Source organism: Protopterus annectens, chromosome 4.part1 (genome assembly GCF_019279795.1).
Source record: "Protopterus annectens isolate FY-2018-M chromosome 4.part1, PAN1.0, whole genome shotgun sequence".
NCBI lineage: Eukaryota > Metazoa > Chordata > Ceratodontiformes > Protopteridae > Protopterus > Protopterus annectens.
The window spans coordinates 671,158,445-671,179,705 of record NC_056734.1 but is presented as its reverse complement, the minus strand read 5'-3'; positions in this window follow the sequence as shown (position 1 = coordinate 671,179,705).

Genomic DNA, 21,261 nt, shown 5'->3' with positions numbered 1-21,261 from the left:
TTTTCCCCAGGCATATGAAACACTCAGATACATCTTTGCATGGAGACAGGGATAGGTAGTTAAAAGTGAAGTTCACCTTACACATAATAGAGACTGTAAGTATAGACTTGTGTGAAGCAGTGCATATGGATTTGTACTCCTTTTATGAAGTACAAGCGGTGTCTATGGTTATTATTGTCAGTATTCATTGTGTAATACCCCACCTTTCTGGCTGACGTCACTACTTTTCAGAGGGATTCAGAGGGACACAGCTTAAATATGTTTCACAATCAGGTACATCCTTGTAAAGTAGTCACAGTTGGCTAGTATGGCCTCTGCTCTAACCAGATTTGCCACTGTTTATCCTGCTATGATACTGTGTGGGGGTTGTAAAGTGCCTCTGTAACATTATTTGCTGCTAGAATGGCTGCTTCTTATATCACACTCATGTAATGCATTCCACAACAATTGCTGGTAAAGATACACAGAACAAGCTTTGTTTTATGGCCTTCCTTTTTTTCCTTTACATTCAGTCATTGTAATGCATGATATATTTATTTGAGCAGCAGGTTATTGTATATCTGCTGTGGCTTAGTGGTAATTCATGCAGTCTATTGCGTCAATGGTCTGGGGTTCGAGACTGGCAGAGGTATTTTATTTTACTGCTGAGCAGAACAAGGGCCCTGACATAGAGTGACTAAGGCACTGTTAAGCAGTTGTAAGCAGATTTGCACGATGCTTAGCTAAGCGCACACATGCGCACACTCGCTTAATCACGCTTACTGCTGCTTAAAAGTGCTTACTCCCACTAACCCCCGTGCTAATTTCTTTGAAAGAAAAGAAAATGGGGAGATAGGAAAGTGGTGAAAAAGGAGGCACAAAGAGGGAAAGACAGTAGGGAAACAAGCTCGGGATGTGCAGGACAGGTGTAGGGAATGTCCATACCTGCCCATTTCTTTACCAGCAACAGCTGTGCATGTGCAATAACTTTGGAGTGAAATTTGAAACCTTCCATCCCTGAGAGAGGGGTGAGGACAACAAAGTATGTTGTACTGCCAATTGGAATTATCAGTTTACATGTCCAGCGGACATGTGTGCGAAATGGGCAGCTATGTATGGGGCGTAAGTTTTTTGTGGGTACAGATTGCCCTTTTTTTTTTTCAGGTGAGAGTGGAAAGTGAGGTAGAGGAAGTAGGTATATTTAGGGGGGTAGGTTGGGGAGGTAAACAGACAAGACAAACAAGACGCATACAGGGGAGGTGTATGACACATGGGGTGAGTGTACACAATTGTTGGGGACAGATGTTTGGAAATCGCAAGCCCATGAGCCCACAGATGGTAACAGTGGAACTGAGATCCCCACCCATGGGCAGTCATCACTGCACCTTCACAGCCCCGAGGGTGGCTGTGCTGGGGGCTGCATAGGATGGGCAGGCTCACCCGTGAGATGAGCCACTCTCGCCTCGAGCTGGCATAGGGGATCAACGACTGAATGCTGGATCTCCCTACACACCACAGCCTGGACCCTTCAAAGGGTGACAGGTGGCCCTTCTCTGCCCACGCTTGCACAGGGAGGACAAGCCCCATCCCCTGCAGTGCTTCCACCCGAAGGCGGCACAGGACCAATGGAGGAGGGGAGCTCAGGCTGGGCACCGAACCTGCTTGTGCCAGGTGCACTCGCCAGCTGAGGAGGAACAGGTGGGTCCGCTGGGACCAGCCTTCCCATACGTTCTGTGATTAGGTGTGTTTAATTACAACATAAACAACAGCATTCCAAATTAGTTGTAACAGCATGCAGTAATATTCCCATTAACCCAACACACCAAGGTTCCAACAGCTGAACAGCAAGTATAACACATGCATATATTGGACGACAGTGGACATTCCAACAGCATGCAGGGATGACTGGTGGCAACAGGCCACCATGATTGAGGTGTTTGAACAGGGCACATGCATCAAAGTGAATGCAGATATTTATAGAACAATAGGACATATGTCCCAAAAAATGTTTTGAGATTACACATACCCATTTAGTTGTGGAGCTGCATTGTTTATGCACATACAATAGGATGTAGAAAGAAACCTCAATTACCATCTTAGAAATACTTTTAGTCTACACTACATTCCTATTTACTGCAGGTGTATATCCCCTACACGTATTATTACACTTGGCAACATGCATTAGGTTGTGTAATGGGTTTAGCTAGTTCATTATATACCTGACCTATATCTGACATACTAACTGTCCAGGATGCAGATGTTACTGCTACATATTTATTGATTGTATTTATATTTCTTTATCTACATATCTGGATGTGTTCACATGACATTTTCAGTTAGATTTGTACAGAACCCTACATTTATGTAGCACACTCACATTTCTAGGGATCTAATTAGCAAGCTACTCATGTGCCAGATTTACTTATGCATGCCAGCCAGTAACTGACTGTTGAGGACTGTATATATGCTTCACAGCTACTAGCACTTCCATCAACCACTTTAGATGGGACTGCCCAACTGTGGGTTGCCAGCACTTATTAAAACAGTACTATTTGTATAATGCAAGGGTACAACAACATTTCAAAGCAAGTGACACAGACACACTCCAGGTTTTATACCTTTATTAATTACATTACACACTTTTCCACAGGCTCTCTCCTTTATTTGATATTACAGTGCATATGGAAGACATATTATACCTTTATTAATAGGTTAGAACACTCTTTTTCAGGCTCGCTCACTTATTTTATATGACAGTACCTGCAGAGATATTATTCCGGACTTATTTTACCTTTATTAATGGGTTACTACACTCTTTTTTTGGCTCTCTGACTTAGTTTATATAACAGTACATACAGAGTAATTATTCAGGCCATTTTATGGCTGTATTATTGGGCTACAAGACTTTTTTTCAGGCTCTCTCACCTATTTTATATAACAATACATGCAGAATAATTACTAACCTGCCTGGTGGCACAGCCTTAGCAGCCTATCTGCATAGGCTTGCTGATTAGCAGCACGGACACCTGCAGCTGTGAAGTAAATGAAGGGATATTGAGACATACCTATCCATTATACAGAATCAATTATTTCTTACGTACTGCATTCCATGGCTACCTCAGTTGTGGGGCATCTTGCATCCCACGGGCCTCCTGTATCCATTGGTTCAGTAGGTCCTGCTTCCATCTCTTCAGGTCTGCATGGTGGTGATGGACCTGCTCACCAGTCCGAGGAATGCCTGTGACACTGGTGAGGTCATGAGCTAACCAGTTCCAAGCCTCTGCATTGTACTCCGTCCCTTGGAACTGGCCCTGCAGGAGTCTTGACTCATGACGGTGGACAAGGAGCCAAACCATGTATTTTGACACCTCGATGTCCCAATGTTGCACTAGGAAGAGAGTACCCTCTCCAGCACCAGCCATTCTAACTGCAGATGGGAGTTACAGTCAGTTATGGTGAGTATTCCCACCTATGGGGCTTAAATATGCTGCATTTCTTGCACTTTTTTGTGATTGGCCATTTCTGAAAATTCTCGGCTGACTGCAGACCTGCTTAGTAATGGTTAATCTACCATTTATAAGTATATGTTAACAGTGGCTGTTAATCCTAAGTTGTCATGGCTTAATGGTTCAGTACTTTGATTATGGTGCACAGAGTCCTGGGTTCGAACCTTGTCATTGCATTTTATTTGACTACTGTCCAGACAAGCTAGGGGGTGTGGCTGTGTTTAGGCAACTTTGCTCCACATTGCCCTACGGTGCGCTGGTTGGTACGGCATGCACCTCTGCGCAAACCTATTGCGCTGGGTAAAGCCCTATTTAGCTATGGGCAACTCTATTGCACTAAGTAAAGTGCTATTTAGCTATGGGCAACTCTATTGTACTGGGTAAAGAGCTGCTTAACTACAGGTACCTATATTGCGTTGGGTACAGCACTGCTTAACTGCGGGCAACTATATTGTGCTGGGTAAAGCGTTGTTTAACTGCTGGTAATTATATGTCAGGATTCTTTATAAATATATATTTTGTTCACTGATACATAGGCCATTTCAATGCTTTTTAGTAAAATTTTAATCATATATATCAGGAATTATTTCATATACTAATTTAGAACATAAATAGGAAGGGGAGTGGTGGGACTCGAACGGTGAATGCCTCCTCTTTGTGCGAACGCTCTACCATTACGCTATTGCTATTTGGCATAATTTGCATAAACATTCCTTCTTATGCTCTTCCATGTCGGGATTGCTAACTGCAGCTAAGCAATGGGCACACCCGCGCACACACATGCAAATACGGGCAGCTAAATCGGGAATTAGAATAAAAAAATGTAAATGTTTTACTTTTTATAACTGTGCTGGGGGGTTTACAATGTCAGGGAGTGTAGTGTTGGGTACATGGACATTTGAGCAGACTCGCTCTTGTGTGTTGACATTTGGCATTTCGGACACTTGCAAGGGCGTGGACCTTTAGACTGCTCGGCAGTAGGTAACGCCCCCTGCTTTCCTACACAGTCCGTGTTAGACTTGCAGTTGAGTCAGTGTGCCCTCATGAATGAATATTCATGGCACGCTTACATCATACTGTTCAACTGCAGCCACCGAATAAGACTTATTTAGTCTTACACGGAGGATTTGTGAATCCGGGGAATGATTTTTTTTGTTATTGCTTCAAGTTCAAGTATGTGGGAAACAAATGGGATTTTGTGTGGACTTCCAAGCAAGAGCATCGTCCTTTAATCAGAAAGAAACTTGTAGCTGAGTATATTTGTTTACCTGACGTGACTTTAATCTGACTAGATTCATCAGTCACATTTATCGGAAACTCAGTTGATTAAACCACCTTAAATGTTTTGGCCACTATACACTACAAATACTTTTACTAACTTATAGTTGCAATTTACACTGTGTCTTCGTATCCAATCTCTCTTGCTTTCTTTATTTCTGAGGCTGAATAAACAGAATTGATTAAACAGTATTCTTACTTATGAGAATATACAAACAGAATTACTAAAAATTTAACACTGGGCTTATTTTCTTGTTTTGTATACCTCTATATGTATTTGTCTTGTATATCTACTTCAATTTGTATTATGTAAAAACTTTCTTGACTTTCAAAGTTAAGCTGATGTTATGTAAACATTTCTGTGATTGTATGGAGCTTTTCTCCCCAGGCCTCCACTGAAAATGGGTCGTTGGGCCAAGTGGACTCTCCCGGTCAACAAATTCGATAAATAAAGAGCATCTAGATATCAAGGCAATACTAAACTCTAGGTGTAGGAACACTTTCCTTTATCTCCAACATTGTGTGACCTTGGAACAAATAATATATGCAGGTGTAGTGGAGCAGGGGGTTGCTGCATTGCAAAAGTGCTTTTTTTAAGCTAGTGTTGCACATTGCCAACTTTTTAAGAGTAGTACTGGTGCAACACAGCTTAGTTTGATTAGTTGTTATGAATCTATTTCAACTCCAAAGCCAATCTATATGTAGATAGGCAAACATCAAAGTAAACTAGTATACAAATGTCTAAAACATTAAAATGTGCTATTAATGAGAGCAATTCACCATTTATATTAATGAGTTCTGTCTCGCATCAAGAAAATGAAACAAAATAATATTCCCAATTTTCTTCTAATGATATCAGTCCTTTCATTTTTTAAGACGGATGTGGCTCTCACCAGGCTGGATAAGGAGAAAGTCACGGTTAGGTGTCTGTCAGGTGCCAGAATCTGCCATATCACACATGCACTCAAGTCTCTCAACAACAGGTACTGTTATGCAGGGCCGGCCTTAGCCGAAATGGTGCCCTAGGTGAAGTAATGCTCTGGCGCCCCTTAAGCCCCACCCACACCACACTCATGAAACACCCCTATTTGAACCACACCCACTGGGTCATTCCCCAAGAAAGCCACTCCAGTCATTTTCTTAAATTATTTAAATGCATAGGAAGAACAAGATACCTTGTAATGTAATTAAACTGCAGCCCTTTAGGGGGTAAAGTTAGCACTGAACCTATCTGCCAGGATGTTGGCAATCAGTTGTTTCTGTATATTTAGTGCCATTGCACTGTAACTCAGAGCAGATCTGAGTGTTACCATTGAGATTCTTGACATAACTATAGAATGCTTTGTGGTTGTCTTTAGAAACAGTGACGATTTTGTTTCGTAACTAGCTTTGGAGGATTTTATAGGCGATCTCAGCTTCTTACTGAGGCTGACCAGGAGTTCATCCAATCATGGGATTTTACTCTCTTTGCAGCAGTTTCTTTCTTCTGTTGTAGAGTTTGTTTATGGCAGGGGACCACCAGATTCGCTTCCTTTTTTTGGAGGACAGCATCTTGGTTCTGTTTGGGATCACATGATCCATGCGCTCATGTAAGTGCTTATAAAGTGCATTTGTGTAGGATTCAGCACTTGTACCTCTATTGTCCATCTGCATGTGTGTTGTGAAGTTTGCCACTTCTGTCTTAAGAAGAGTGAAGTTGGCTTTGGAGAAATTTTTTATGGTTGTTTCCCTAATGGGGGGTGGGATATGGCTGTCTAGGGTGATTAGCTTGTGGTCGGATGACCAGGTCTAGGATATTGCTGCCCCTGGTGGGGGTGTGGATAAGTTGATCGAAGGCATTGGAATTTATGAATTCCAGAAAACGTTGAGCAAAAGAGTTGGTACATGAGTAGTTTTCCCAGTTAATGGTGGGGTAGTTAAAATCGCCCATTATTAGGGTGTTAAGTTGTACCCTAATATTTTCCAGTGCATCAAAAAAATGAGGAGTGGGAATCCTGGGGCAAGGTGTGGGGGATCTGTAGCAAGCTACAGTTTGGATTGCGGTCTTGCCCAGACTTAGTTGCACTTGGATAATCTCGGATTCCTTATGCTGAGCAACTAGCCTGGAGGTGTGGATATCCTAAATGAATATGGACATGCCTCCACCTTTAGTGTTTCGGTCCAGGTTAGGTGACTGAAAGTTGTGGTATGAATTATAGCCTGGTAATGCAGGGGTGCTCTCTGGAGCCTTGAACCAGTCACTGCACAGATGTCGATGTTCTCCATTTTAAGGAGTACCTCGAGTGAGTGCATTTTGAGGTTTGGACTTCTAGCATTGAGTAGCATTACCCTCAGATTTTGTTTGCTTGTACCTGTTATGGTGGTAAATTTGTCATTTGAACTTTGACTAAAAAAGGTACTATAGGGGTGGCAAGAGCCTTAGCTAGTATCCGGAATCCCAAGGGCGACACGTGCAGGCCATCTCTGACAAAGCATCGTGGTCTGTCAATCATGTCATCCTAGGCAGACAGATACTGGATCCCCTTAGAGTGACACCAGAAGCTTAGCCAAATATTGAAGTCAATCATTTTGTCCTTGTACTGTGGTATCATTCTGGGTGATGGCAGGATGCTACTCAGGGTTAGGGTCATACCTGCCTGGGCTACAAGATCGGAGAGCTCCTCCATGTCTCTCTTCATGTAGTCCAGGGAGGTAAACAATTACTCTTAGCTATAGACTCCAGCAGTAACATGCTCTGCCACTTCTCTTCATACGTAACGGATGCAGGACAGTAAACCTATGTGCAAATGACACCTTTTGAAAGGATAATACACTGTTATGGGTTACAGAAGGATGAACGTTAGTGGGCTGCCCATCTTGTAAATTTTCCAATATTAATTATCAAGGTGGTTGTGACATACTTGTGCATAATTTTAACCATCATTCACCCAAAAACAATCACAAATAACCTAGCCAAGCTAGTCTCCGCTATACCTTAAACCTGTGCTATAGTGGAGGCCCATGAGACATTTGCAAATGGCCTCTCAAGGACATATAAGTGTTTTAGTACATGATCAGTGAATGCCCATTGAATTATGTCAGTTTGAGTACATTCAAGCAAATAAAACCAAGCCCCATTAGCTGTAGACATGCCAGGATTCTGACCTGGTCAGGGCATTAAATTGTCTGACTACACTTTATTACAAACACAGAGCTTAAAAGTCAATGCTTTGCAACCTGTCAGTGGGAAGTTTTGATTTATTGGCCTGAACATACTTACATACTTTTAGTTGAAACACTAGTGTCTCCTTAAGAGGTAACTTGCACATACCCCATGGGCCTCCACTACAACAAATATAAAGTATTACTCAGTTTAGACTCTAGCGTGACTGTGTCTTTCTTGTAGTTACAACAGGTGGTACAAAAAGAAGAGAAAAAAATACAATGCAGACAAACCAATGTCAAGATTCAGTTCTCACACAAAAATACTGAAAAGTGCCAAAACATTAAGACATAAATTAGACAATGAGTTACTACTGCATAAAGCGGGTTACTATGGTTCACAAAAAGGATAACCAATTGTAAAAAATTATTAAACAGTGATCCTACTGCACACATCCATAAAGGGGTCTGACTGGCACCATTCAAAAAACGCCTGATCTAGGATAACACACTCTCAGATGATACGGCTTTGTGTGTGTTTTGTTCTGATACAGCGCAATTGTTTTGCAGTGCAGTGAAATCTTTATATTTTACATCCAGAGAGAGCATACAATCAGTTCACAAAATGCACTCAACACAGACAGATATCCTACAACTAATCACAGAACCCTGTAATTAAAATAATAACATGCACTGCTACCCCAAAAGCCATAGAAAGCTAGAGAAGGCAAACTATTCCTCAATCGAAACACAGCACAACAGATATCCTATTTACATACTCTCTTGTTAGAATTCATCTCCTTATACTACCAATGCAGTGTGCACATATTTCAAGTAAATGCCCACATTCAATAACATAAAGCTAATCACGGCAGTATCAAGAAAAAAAATGCCATAGGAACACACATGTGAACACTACCGCCTGCTCTCTGGAATGGAAAGGGGAGTGTTAATACTGCAAACGTGCGTGCAAGTATAAAATTCAGTTATCGTGCATACTTGCACATCTAAGCATCTGCTTTTCCAAGAGAAATAAATTACATGTACAAAAGGATAATAATAAAGATCATACTATCTTCCTTGCTTTGTAGAAACCAAGGCCTACATATGCCATAAAAAATGTACTTTTACCCGCAATCAATAAACTTATTAAACATGAAGAAACACACAAAATAACCAATATGCATTTTAAAACAAATCTCCTTCCAACACCATCAAATATTTACAAAAAATACTTTTACAATGAACAATACCAGAAAAAAATAGAAGATTCCCACACCAGTGCTTGCAAATTCCATACACACATACTTTCTCTCACATACAGAAACCCAGTTTAAACTATACAAACACACACACGAATACACTTACCTTCTTTTTAAACAAAATGCCCACACACATACACATGGAATTAATCCCTCTCTTAAAGTGCTTGTTTAATTTTTGTGCGCCACCATAGAACGTCTTTATATCAGTGTCATGTGTTGGTGTGCATGCGTATGATGCGCATGTACTTCTTAAAGGTACTGGGTGGAACGAGATTTTTTTTTTTTTTTTTAAGCCTCCTGGCCACGCTGTACGTATAAAAGTGGGAGGGCACTCGCCACTCCGTGTCATCCAGTGCGCGGCGCCCTATGGTTTATTTATTCATTTTAATGTACTTTCATATTATGCGTTCGCATAAGAAAAGTAAATTATTTAAAATAAATAAATAAATGAACGCAAACTGCGCTCTTTACTAGGTCGGCCTGTATAGCGCCCTAGGTGGTCGCTTATGCCTAAGGCCGGCCGTGCTGTTATGACTCTGCCATAGTCCATGTTGGGGTGAACGACTTGAGACGTACCTCCCTGGACTATATGAAGAGAGACATGATTGAGCTTGTTGAATGTGTATCCCAGGCAGGTATGTCCCTAGGCTTAAGCAGCATTCTACAGTCACCCAGAATGATGCCTCAATACAAACAGAAAATGATCGACTTTAACAATTGGCTTAGTTTCTGGTGTCATTTCAGGGGGATCCAGTACATGACAGCCTTGAAAGATATGATCGACAGACCACGATGCTTTGCTAGGTATGGCCTGCATCTGTCTCACTTGGGCTTCAGGCTTCTGGCAAAAGCCCTTGCCTCCCCCATAGTGCCTTTTTTAGGAACAGTCCTGAGGTAATTAAAACCAACATAAAAATTTCAACAAAACACAAATTAAAGGTCATGCTGCTAAACACTAGGAGTGTAAACATGAAACTGCACTCATTGCAAGCATTCTTAATCCTGGAAGATGGTGACATTTGTGCAGTCACAGGAACCTGGTTCAAAGCTGCAGACAGTACCCCGGCCTTGCCTGGTTACTCATCCTATCATGCATTCAGACCCCAAACTGTAGGCAGCAAAGCCAAAGGAGGTGGAGTTTCAATATATATTACAGATATACACCCGTCCAGGTTGGTCAAACAATACGACACACGAGAGACACTTCAGGTGTAGTTAACCGTGGACAAGACCCCTATTCAAATCATAGCCCCCAAACTTGACTCGCTGCCCACTCCACCTATCTAGACCTCTTCGAATCTATCAAGATTCGACCCTTTACCCTGATCCTGGGAGACTAACTACTTAACCATAGATTGGAAAACCTACTCATGCCAGAATGCAAATGTCCAGAGATTCCTCGAGTATATCAATGCAAATGCTTGGAACAGCTAGCCAATACCCCTACAACAGGTGATATCTTGGATTTGGTATTAACCAACATGAGTAATTATTGCAGCACCCTTACAGTATCATCCTCCCTGGTAAGAACTGACCATAAAGCAGTCACTTTCGAAGTCAGCATCTCCCCTGACCCACCCCCCCACCTCTAGCTAGGGTGAAACAAAAAAAACTTCGCCAAAGCTGATTACAACCTCCTCAGGGATGGCATAAACAGCTTCACAGCCCCCTCCCCCCCTCTGGTGGAACTGGCACCAATGTCCAAATCTACAGCAAAGTACTATACGAGCACTTGCATAGATGCATGGAATCAGGAATACCTGACAGGACAAAATCATCCTCTGCAAGGAAAAGGAAACCTGTCTGGTGGACATCTGCAATAAATAAACTATATAACAAAAGGAAAAAATTGCTGTCCAGGACCAAGAAGGAGCAGGTGGCCAATTGGAAGCAATCTCTCCTTAGACTGAATAAGCAAATAAGAGCACAAGTGAAATCTTTTAAAGCGAACTTCAAGTCCATATTGGCCACATCTACTACAGACCTTCTTCACATATGTTCACAATCTCAAAGGAAACACCCAGATCTGTTCTGAACTGTTGGTCAAGGACACCACATACACAAATGCTGTAGATATAGCCAACCTACTGGCTGACATTCAGCGAAAACGTCGCCTCTCTGTCCCCCCATCAGTAAATCAGGAAATCCCCAGCACCTGCCCCCCTCCCCTTATCTCTAGGGAACATGTCATCACTGCCCCCTCAAAGGCAAAAAATACAGCCTCCATGGGACCCAATAACATTCCAGAGTGCATCCCACCTGAACTTGCAGCACCATTAGACAATCTATTCAACCAAAGCCTGAGTATCAGCTTTGTCCTAGCCAAGTGGAGGACAGCCACTTTCATCACTTTAAACACAGGAGCAGCATCCACTGATCTGGGAAATTATAGACCCATCAGCCTAACTAGCCTGATCTGCAAAGCCATGGGACGGATTATCATGGACCTCATTAACACTGACATTGGCAACCTCCAAACACTTAACTCCACACAGTTTGGCTTTGTCAAGGGGAGGTCATGTCTGTTAACTCTGGTCGACTTCTTTGAGACTGTCACCTCACCAAAGCCATGGATGAAGGAAAGATGGTGCACACCACCTACCTTCACCTGGCCAAAGCCTTTGACACTATTCCCCACTCGGGCATAATACATAAGCTCTCTCAAGTAGGCATCAATCCATATGTTATCAAATGGGTAGCAAACTGGGTCATTGATAGAACTGACAATCAAAATAGGGGAAGCCACCTCAAGCAGTAGACCAATAACTAGTGGCGTACCCCAGGGATCGGTCATGGGGCCATTGTTATTCAGGATATACTTCTCCGAGGTGCAAGCCAAAACCAGTGGGATATGGCTGACAAAGTTTGCAGATGACTGCAAGCTGGGTGCGGTCATCAATTCCCCAAGTGATGTGGACATCCTCCAAGAAGGTCTCACCCAAACAAATGACTGGTGCCAGAAACATGGTCTCAAGCTGAATGCCAAAAAATGCATCATCATCCCCTTTGAGGAGAGTGATGTCCCTGCATATTATCACATTAATAACAATGTCCTAAACACACAGTCGTGCGGGATTTGGGCAACCTAACTTTTGACCACCATGTTGCTTCCATTGTACGGAAAGCTTTCTATGTGGCCCACCTCATAAGTAAGGGTATTTCATCTAGTGACAACGAAGTCATAACATCCCTATATTCTTCCCTTATTAGGCCAATTATTGAGTACAACGCCCCCTTCAGCATGCACCTCACAAAGGACATGCAGCAGTTAGAGACACCACAGAGGTTCTTCACCAGAAGAATCCAGGGCCTCAAACATGTGCCCTACACAGATGGGCTAAATGCCCTATCCCTCTACTCAGTTTCATACAGACTCCTCGGAGGTGACCTCTGTCTGGCATACAAAGCAATCTCAGACCCCACCCTGATGGGACTGCTGCATATCCGCAAATCAAGCTCCACTCAAGTAACCTGCACACGCGACCTCAATCTGGTCTGTGACAACATAGGACTTGGCAGGACATATTTGTGTACCAGAGACTCCATCTGTGGAATAGACTCCCTCTCCATGTCAAGCAGAGTACCTCTTTATCCCTTTTCAAACACAACCTGGATAACAGGATGGGAAACAGAAAACACACCTCTGGGATCCCACCAGTGTCCCTGCTGGACAGGGGCTTTGGGTGCTGACTTGTCTAAACATGGGCTAAACTCTTATCTAGGCTTATAAGGGCCTCAGGGCCAATAGCCTAGTAACTTCCTATGATCCTATGAAGATTATAATCCAATATATCACTTTTGCGCCATCATTTACATATTATGTAGTGCCTTCCCATGATCATGAGAATCAAAACATTTCAGACTGACATGGTTAAAATTAACTTTACTGTCTTCATGTACATTAATTTTACTGTGCATAGAATAGCACCCAAAAATTTTACTGCACATAAAGCTTTGCATATGGAGACTATATCCATTGTAGCATACACTGAACACTTTAAGGTTGTATTACTTCAGTAGCACTACATACATTAACATAGACTTGATTATCTGGTAAAAATCAAGACTGTTTGCCCATTAAACACTGCGCCAAACACAAGTCCCATCTCACCTTAAACAAAATCAGTTACCTTCCTACATTAATTTTGCTACACTTTGCTTAATAAAAATAATAAAGCTTGAAAGCTATAACTAATCAAGTACAGAGTACCTTATCTGAGTCCACATTACTTGAGCTACATACAGTATCATACAGCAATTGATAGAGAAACTATAAAAGCTATATTGCTTCCATAGAAAACAAGTGTCCAAATATTTGCTAATGAAAAATAAAGTGAAATAATCCTGCTGCTTACATTTGGCTACTGCTTCTGACTACATGCAAGCTTTTACTACTTAAGTTCTCACCAACTCATATTTATTACTTCAATAATGCTATCGATGTCCTTAGTCTCCCTCGTATTTTGTCTTCAATCTATACTAGCATCAGTGTTTTCTCTTGTGAAAACTGTTTTCACAACCCATGTCCAAAGTGTAAGAGTTTACATTTTACTACTAGATATTCCAGTTCATAGTCTGGAATTGATGATCTTGCAGATCAGAGAACTCACAAAAAGTTTACTCTGCACCACAGTTTAGAAGCAACGATTTTTCAGTGCATACCCCTAGTTACATTCCACTCTCACAACCATATATATTGGAAAAACATAGCTTGACTATATGAACCTTTGCTGACAATGTGGTGTCTTTGTTCTTTAAAATCTTTAGATTTTCCATCTTTCCTACCAAGAAGCAAGCATTTTTTAATTTTATAACTGCAATGATCACTTGCAGAAATAAGCTTGGGAATGCACTGCCATGACTTCTTCCCATTTATGTGCAAGTAATTGATGGGGTTAGATGACAATTTTTGTATTTTTAATGTTCAGCAGCAATCCAAGCTTTTTTGCTTTCTTTCATCAACAGGACTTTCAGCTTTTCGTCATTTTCATCAAGCAGAATGGTACACCTTCTGTATATTTGAAGTTGGTAGTATTTTCCCAGCAATTTTGGTTTCAGCGTCTGATTTATCTAATCCATCATTTTGCACAAGATATCAAATGTATAAATAAGCATGGTGACAGAGCCTTGTCACACTTCTTTCCCGATCTTGAACCAGTTAACTCTCATGTTTAGTTCTAACAGCTGTTTCTTAGTCCTGAATAGAGATTCATCAAGGATGCAAATAAGGTGATTATCTCCAATTCTCACAGAAGGCAACAGTGGTGCAGCAGTTAGCGTTGTTGCCTCACACCAAAGGGTTCTTCTGTTCAATTCTCAGCTGGAGTGCCTTCTGTGTGGAGTCTGCATGTCGTCCCCACAGTCGAGTGATGTTAAAGACATGCAGGTAGATGCTTGCGTGAATGGGTGTACCTTCTTTCAAGGTTGGGTGTCGGGCTGGCAACTCGGCACCATAAAAAAATCCACTGCCAATCATTAGTGGACAGGAGTGCCGCTGCGGCGACCCCTAACTGGGAAAAGCTGAAAGACAATTTATCTCCAATTCTCACAGAACTTTCCACAGTTTCTTTTATGGTACACACTATTTTTTTGTATGTTTCACACAAAGACTTTAGAGTAGATAACAGAGAAAAGGTGAACTCTCTTGCTTTTCCATATCCAGTGGATGCAGGCAATTTGTTCCATGATGTCTCTGCTCTTCCACAACTACTTTGTACACCTGTCAGTTCTCAGTATGCATACTGGGGAGTGCAACTTACAGTATCTTGAGCATGAACTTGTTAGCTTGTGAAAACTGCAACTTTCAAGAGCTTGAGTTCACTTCATCAACCCCCTCCCCCTTTTGGGATTGAAATATAGAGGAGGAAAGCTTCACAATCAAAAGTTAATGGACAAAAAAGAAAATCAGGAAAAAAATGTGTGCATCCAGTTGTTGGACCATAGGGATCAGTACTCTATTCTCTCATTCCAGCAACACAGTTACAGAGCTGCTTGTAGTAATGCTACTGCCTTGTACTCATTCCACTTCTTCATCTCAGGCAACATCCTGAAAAAGATAAATTGAATTCTTGGGAGTTGAGTCACTTGTTTAGTTAGTAAAGGTGCTACAAAATGCCTTGACTTTTACCTTTTACCCAGGACTCTTGTCATAAGGGACTCCATTGTACTGCACACAAGTGAAAATATTTCTTGTGTTCATTCAGGGTGCAACCAATCTGAGGAAGGATACCTAAAGATGGGATCCAATAAGGGTTTCTCCTTGGACCTCTTTTATACTCATTACTTACCAACAACATATCTTTGCTCTGCACTTGGTGAAACAAACACCCTATCTACTGATGTAGCCATATTGAGGTCACATTCCTCTATTAAGGCACAGGAGAAACTTGACAATGTTTGGAACTGACTTCCCAACAATAAATTATGAATTAATTTGAAAAACTGTACTGTGTGTTATATGGTGGTTTTTATAAACTTCCCAGCAATCTCAATATCCACATTACTAACTTTTGCAGTACCACACTTGGGCAGAGAGATCCCTTACACAGGGAACTGACTGTCGACAAGGTTCTGGGTCAGTTCAAATTGGCTTATGGATTATTCAACAAAATGTTGGCCACACTTTCTGAATGGTTTTGTTCCTCCAGATAGAATCTTAGCTGCCCGTGTATAAATAACCAGGGAGTGAGGGATCTGCTCCCCTGTTTTGTGGATTAGAGAAAAAAAGTTGACAAATTAATAGATAGGCTCAGAGACAGCTCATTTACTACTGATGAAAGAGGGATTAGCCCCTAAGGAAACCCTATCCTCATGGAAGATAAGGAAAGGTGGGTTCACCATGAGGGCTTGCAATTCAAATTCTTCTGGCAGTGGTAAGACAAAGCAGGAGAAATGTTTTTCAGGTAGAGTTTTAGTGAAACAGAAGCTGCAGGTTCAAAAGGTGGCAAAGAAAGTTTTTCTAGAAGAAAATTCAGATCACAGGGAGGATAGCTTTTCTGTGAGGATTCAGATGAAAGATACATTTTAAAAATGTCTGATCTCAATTCTACACAGCAAAGTAGGCAAGTGGGCCAGGATAAAAGAATAGGCCAGACCAGTATTGAATAACTCATACATATATGACAGAAAAGTAGGTTTACTCCCCAAAAGGGGTCCTCATTCTTCTTGTGACACCTTATGAAAAAGTTTATCACTTGGAGCAGGGGTGTAGCCAGGATTTTCAGATTTGTACTCACAGCTCCTAGACTGCTGCCCCCACCAAGCCACACCCACACGCCATACCCACATCTACACATTGCTGTCTGTACACTTCCTTAAACTGCTGACCAGGCCACGCCCCTTTCACGATGCTGCTCCCTGAATGATCATTTGTGAGCCATATGCCAGGATGGTAATTACTTGCATGATGAAGCAGCTTGAGCATTTCCTATCTTCATGGGTCAAAAAACAAAATACCTTCTCATTTAAAATTTTGCTGACTTCCTTCCAATGAAGTTGCACCCCACACACCCAAACACCCGTATACCAGTTAAATAGAAATATGAAGGCACATGCATGTATACCAGTTAAATATAAATACCAAGGCATTATCAAATAGTTCAAACCAAGACAAGTTTCCAGTAAGCACCACATGGCAGCATTGAAATAAGAAAAAAATGCATAATCATATTAATCTTTTTTTAATGGTTTTATAACTAGGAATTCAAACAGTAGTTTAGTCTGTGATGCTCTGCTTATTAACATAAAAAACTACAAAAAACAGCTACTTTGACATACAGTAGTCAGGCATGTTTCTGTATAGCGGAACAGAAAATTGTAAAGCTTTTTAGTAATATATGGAGTGCTGTACAGGTTTAAAAGAAATAGTAGTTAGAAAATAATTAGTGAAGAAAGTATCTAAATCTAGTTGAAAATCAGTCTGGGGGTGGTTCATAAACCTGGGATGCAACAAGTACTGCTTTAAGCCACTTGATTAATTCTCTGCTCTTGGTTAACTAACATGGTGAAAAACCTAAAACATTTGCAAGCAGCAGGAAACACAAGAGTCAGAAAATCTCTCAGCTACACACACAAGCAAAAACACTTTTGTGCATCTCAATGTCATGCACTATTATGCTGGAAATAAGTTTATGTGCGATCATTGCACGGATTGAAATCTCTTAGGACTTGCTCAATGTCAATGTCTATGTCGTCATGTATATGCATGAGTGCCAATCCTGTTAAACGGTGTTCGCTCATGCAGTTTGAGCCAGGTCTTTATCCTCCTCAAGGCACTAAATGTCCTTTCTGCAGATGCAACACTGACTGGCATTGTTGCCAGAATACTTAATGCAGTGTTGATATCTGGATAGAACTCAGGTTTTAAGTGCTGCAGTGTATCAATAATTGTGGTAGGGAGTTGGTTCTCTGGTACCATGTTCCACTTTGTGGACCATCTTACCAGTTCCTCTCGTAGGTTATGTAGAGAGGACAAGTCGGTCTTGTAAGCCTCATACAGTTCAATAACTTTGGCATCATCCTGAAGCATGTACAATGACTTGGGTGTCAAATGTTGTGCCAGGAATCATGGGTGGCATTCAATAAGCTATTCAGTCAGTTCAGCGATCACATGGTCCAAGAATGGTATAAATGTGTTTCGTCTGTAGTATTCTTCTGGATTAGAAGCAGTGATGTTGCTCCTTTTTGTTTGTCTGCCACATATTCTAGGTACACTTTCTTCGGTAAAGACTTGACTTGCAAGTTCCTGTACCTCTTCATAGAGCACTTTGAATTTCCTGTCAGCATCACTTCTAATATTTTTAAGAGTTTCTACGATAACTGAAGTTTCTTCTGATGCCTGCATCAGATCAATTTGTTCACGTTGAAAATAAAGATGAAGAGGCTTAACAATGCCCAGTATAGATTCCATTATTACCAACTCAACAATGAAATCAAATTTGGAAATAGAATATAGGTATCTTTCTGCCTCTTTGTCAAATTCTGCCATATTTTCCAAACAACTGGCAATAACAACATACTTCATCTTAAACGCATGTAGGCAATCGGCTTGACTCATCCACCTTGTTGCCCCTGGTGCACGTAGAGACGTACTTCTGTCTGCAGACACATCATCGTACTCTGATGGCAAACTTGCAAATTCCTTCAGCTGACACAAATATACATTATGACATTTTGCAGAGGAATTTATAGTGGCAATTACACTTCGACATGTGTCAAGTGCATTTGCCATTTCACGCATTGCACAGGAATGTACAATAGCAGTGTTTAGGTTGTGTGCTTTGCATGCTGAGTATAGTGCTTCTGGAAATAATGCCCGAATTCTTGCCTGAACTCCACTGAAGTGGCCACTCATGTTACTACCTCGGTCATAACCCTGTCCACGCATACATCCTTTATCCAGACCCCATGCTGTCATTCGCTAAAAGAAAAGATCTGCCAATGCTTTTCCAGTGGTGTCCATAGCCTCTACAAACTCAATGAAGTCTTCTCGAATTTCTACCTTCCTGTGAGTGCGGTGAACATATCTTAGAGTTAGCGTAATCTGCTCCTTCCGGGAAATGCCTGTAGTGCCATCTGCAATTAAACTAAAGTAACGTGCGTCCTTCACACGGTTAAGAATATTTCGTTGAATCTGCAAAGAAATGAGCTGAATCAATTCATTTTGAATCTGTGCTGAAATATATTGAGCATTTCTAGGTGCCTTTTGCAAATGTTCTGCAAACAAAGGGTCCAGTTCAGCAGTATATTGCAGCAGAGATTTGAAGGTCCCACTGTCGGACAGTCGTCCTCGTAATGGCAAATTTTCTCTTCCACACAAGATGATTATTCTCACTATACGTTTTAAGGCATGTACTGTGCGTTCTTGCAGTCTTTTATCCATCTGTGAAATGGAGTGCAGTGCTGTTTTCATCTTACCACAACACACTTCTAAAATGCCTCTGACCTTGCAACTGCATTGCCATGTTCTTTAGAGTTACTGTGCGCTCCAAGATCTTTTTGCATTCGACCAGTCGGTCATTGGTGTGGAGACCAACACAGTGTCCTTTGAACTATTAAAGACAAAGCAGGGGCCACAGAAAACTCCATCTAATTTCTTTGAGTACCTTGTAAATTTAAAGTCATGAAGCAGCTGTGGATTACACCTGCGAAAATGCCTCCTTCCAGCATAATCCACAAATCGTTTAGGGAATGTAAAATCTTTAGGAGGCAGCCACTGTACCGTTAGGATAGTCTTCTTATCCATGTCACTGAGGATTGTGCGAGTATATAGCCCTATATCTCCATCATCCTTCTGCAGAACATCACGCATGCAGTGATAAAGCCTTTTATCTGTGTCACTTTCATCATTCTTCCTCAGATTCACAGTGTCCAGTGGGTGAGCATCCAAACTGCTGGAAGATAAACTAATTGGACCTTCACTGGTAACTGCTCCTTCACTGGTATTTGCTTCTTGTATGCCACTTTCCACAGAAGGGAAACTTGCTGCAGCTGGTTCAGTAGGTACATCAGCTTGAGGAACCACAGTGATCTGTTCACCTTTGCTATCCGTGTGCCTACAGCAAAAACAAAGAAATGCACACATGAAGCACAACTATCAAATGTGTTCACAGAGTACTGCTTTGTGTAGTGTATCACCAGCAATTAATGATAAAAAAAATTGAGTGTAAAAGACTTACCAAACTGTCACTGGTCTTTCTGAAAATTTTTCTGCTTCCACAGAAGTAGATCCATCGTTGGAACTGCAAAAATAAATCAGGTTATTATGCAATTAAGCATGACTGAGTTATAATGTAGTCTGATGCATTGTATCATAATCAGTACGCAAGAAAAAGTACCTGTTTATGGATGGCTGCTTTTGTACGTTAAATGGCTCAACAGAAGTAGGCAGCATTTGTAAGTCTGTCACTGATGTACAACTTGAAGATGTGCCTTTTCTAAAAAGCAAAGCAAAGCAAAAGCAAGAAGCAAGACTACACGTTGTACATGTTTGCAGGCATATACTCTTAATGTCCTACAATACACACAAAAAAGTTAATTTCTGAAAAGTACTCTTTGCTCAACACCATTTCCAAGGCTAACATGTACAATTAGATTCTAAAGCAATTTTTGGGCACAGCATAGCTACAGCCTTTATACCAGCACATAATCACTGCAAGGCAGATAAAGTACACCTAGATTAGCTTATTAATACATATTAGGGTGCATAGATATACAGACCCTCAAAAGATGCACACCTAAAAATCCATCACACATTATAAGTGCCACCTGGCAATAGTGAACAGTCAAAGAATACATCAACATATGTTAATTCTTCATTGGTCAAAGCTTTGACCTCGACCTCTACAACACCAGAATTCAACAAATAGTACTAAGTAAATACAAGGTACCCCACAACAGTACACTGGACAGTTTTACATTTGCAGGTTTTTCTGTAATAAAGCCCTAGTATGTGTAAATAAATGTGCTTACTGAGTTGTCAGGAAGGAGGCCAAACTTGCTGAAAGCTGAGCAATCTCCTCTTTTCGTGTATGCTTCACTTTCCTCTGCTGGGCACCAGATGGTTGTTTTCTCTTCACTACAGCTTCCATCCTATCAGAAATACAAGCTGTTTCAGCACTTTAGGATTACCAGGGAGATTGAGTCTACCCTTGCACCATCATTGGCATAAGACTCAAGAACATTTAACAAACTGTCACAGAATTTTCAAAGATGCCCAGAAAATGTATACAGTTGAATGCATGCACATAGTATTTGCTGCCCTCTTGTTTAAAGATATGTGTCTCAAACAAGTGAAAATAAGTCTGAAAGTCCAAGGTAGAACAAACTAAGGGTAATGCTGCTAAACGCTAGAAGTCTGAACATCAAGATGCACGCACTCGAAGCTCTCCCTCAGTATGAAGAACATTGATATCTGTGCAGTGACAGAAACCTGGTTCAAGGCTCCAGAGAGCACCCCAGCACTACCAGGTTATACCTCATATCATGCTAAGTACATGATAAGTACAGCGAATGTAATTAGGGATCTGGGGACCCAAGTTGATAGCAATCTCTCCTTTGACAACCACATTGCCAAAGTGGTTAGAAAGACCTTT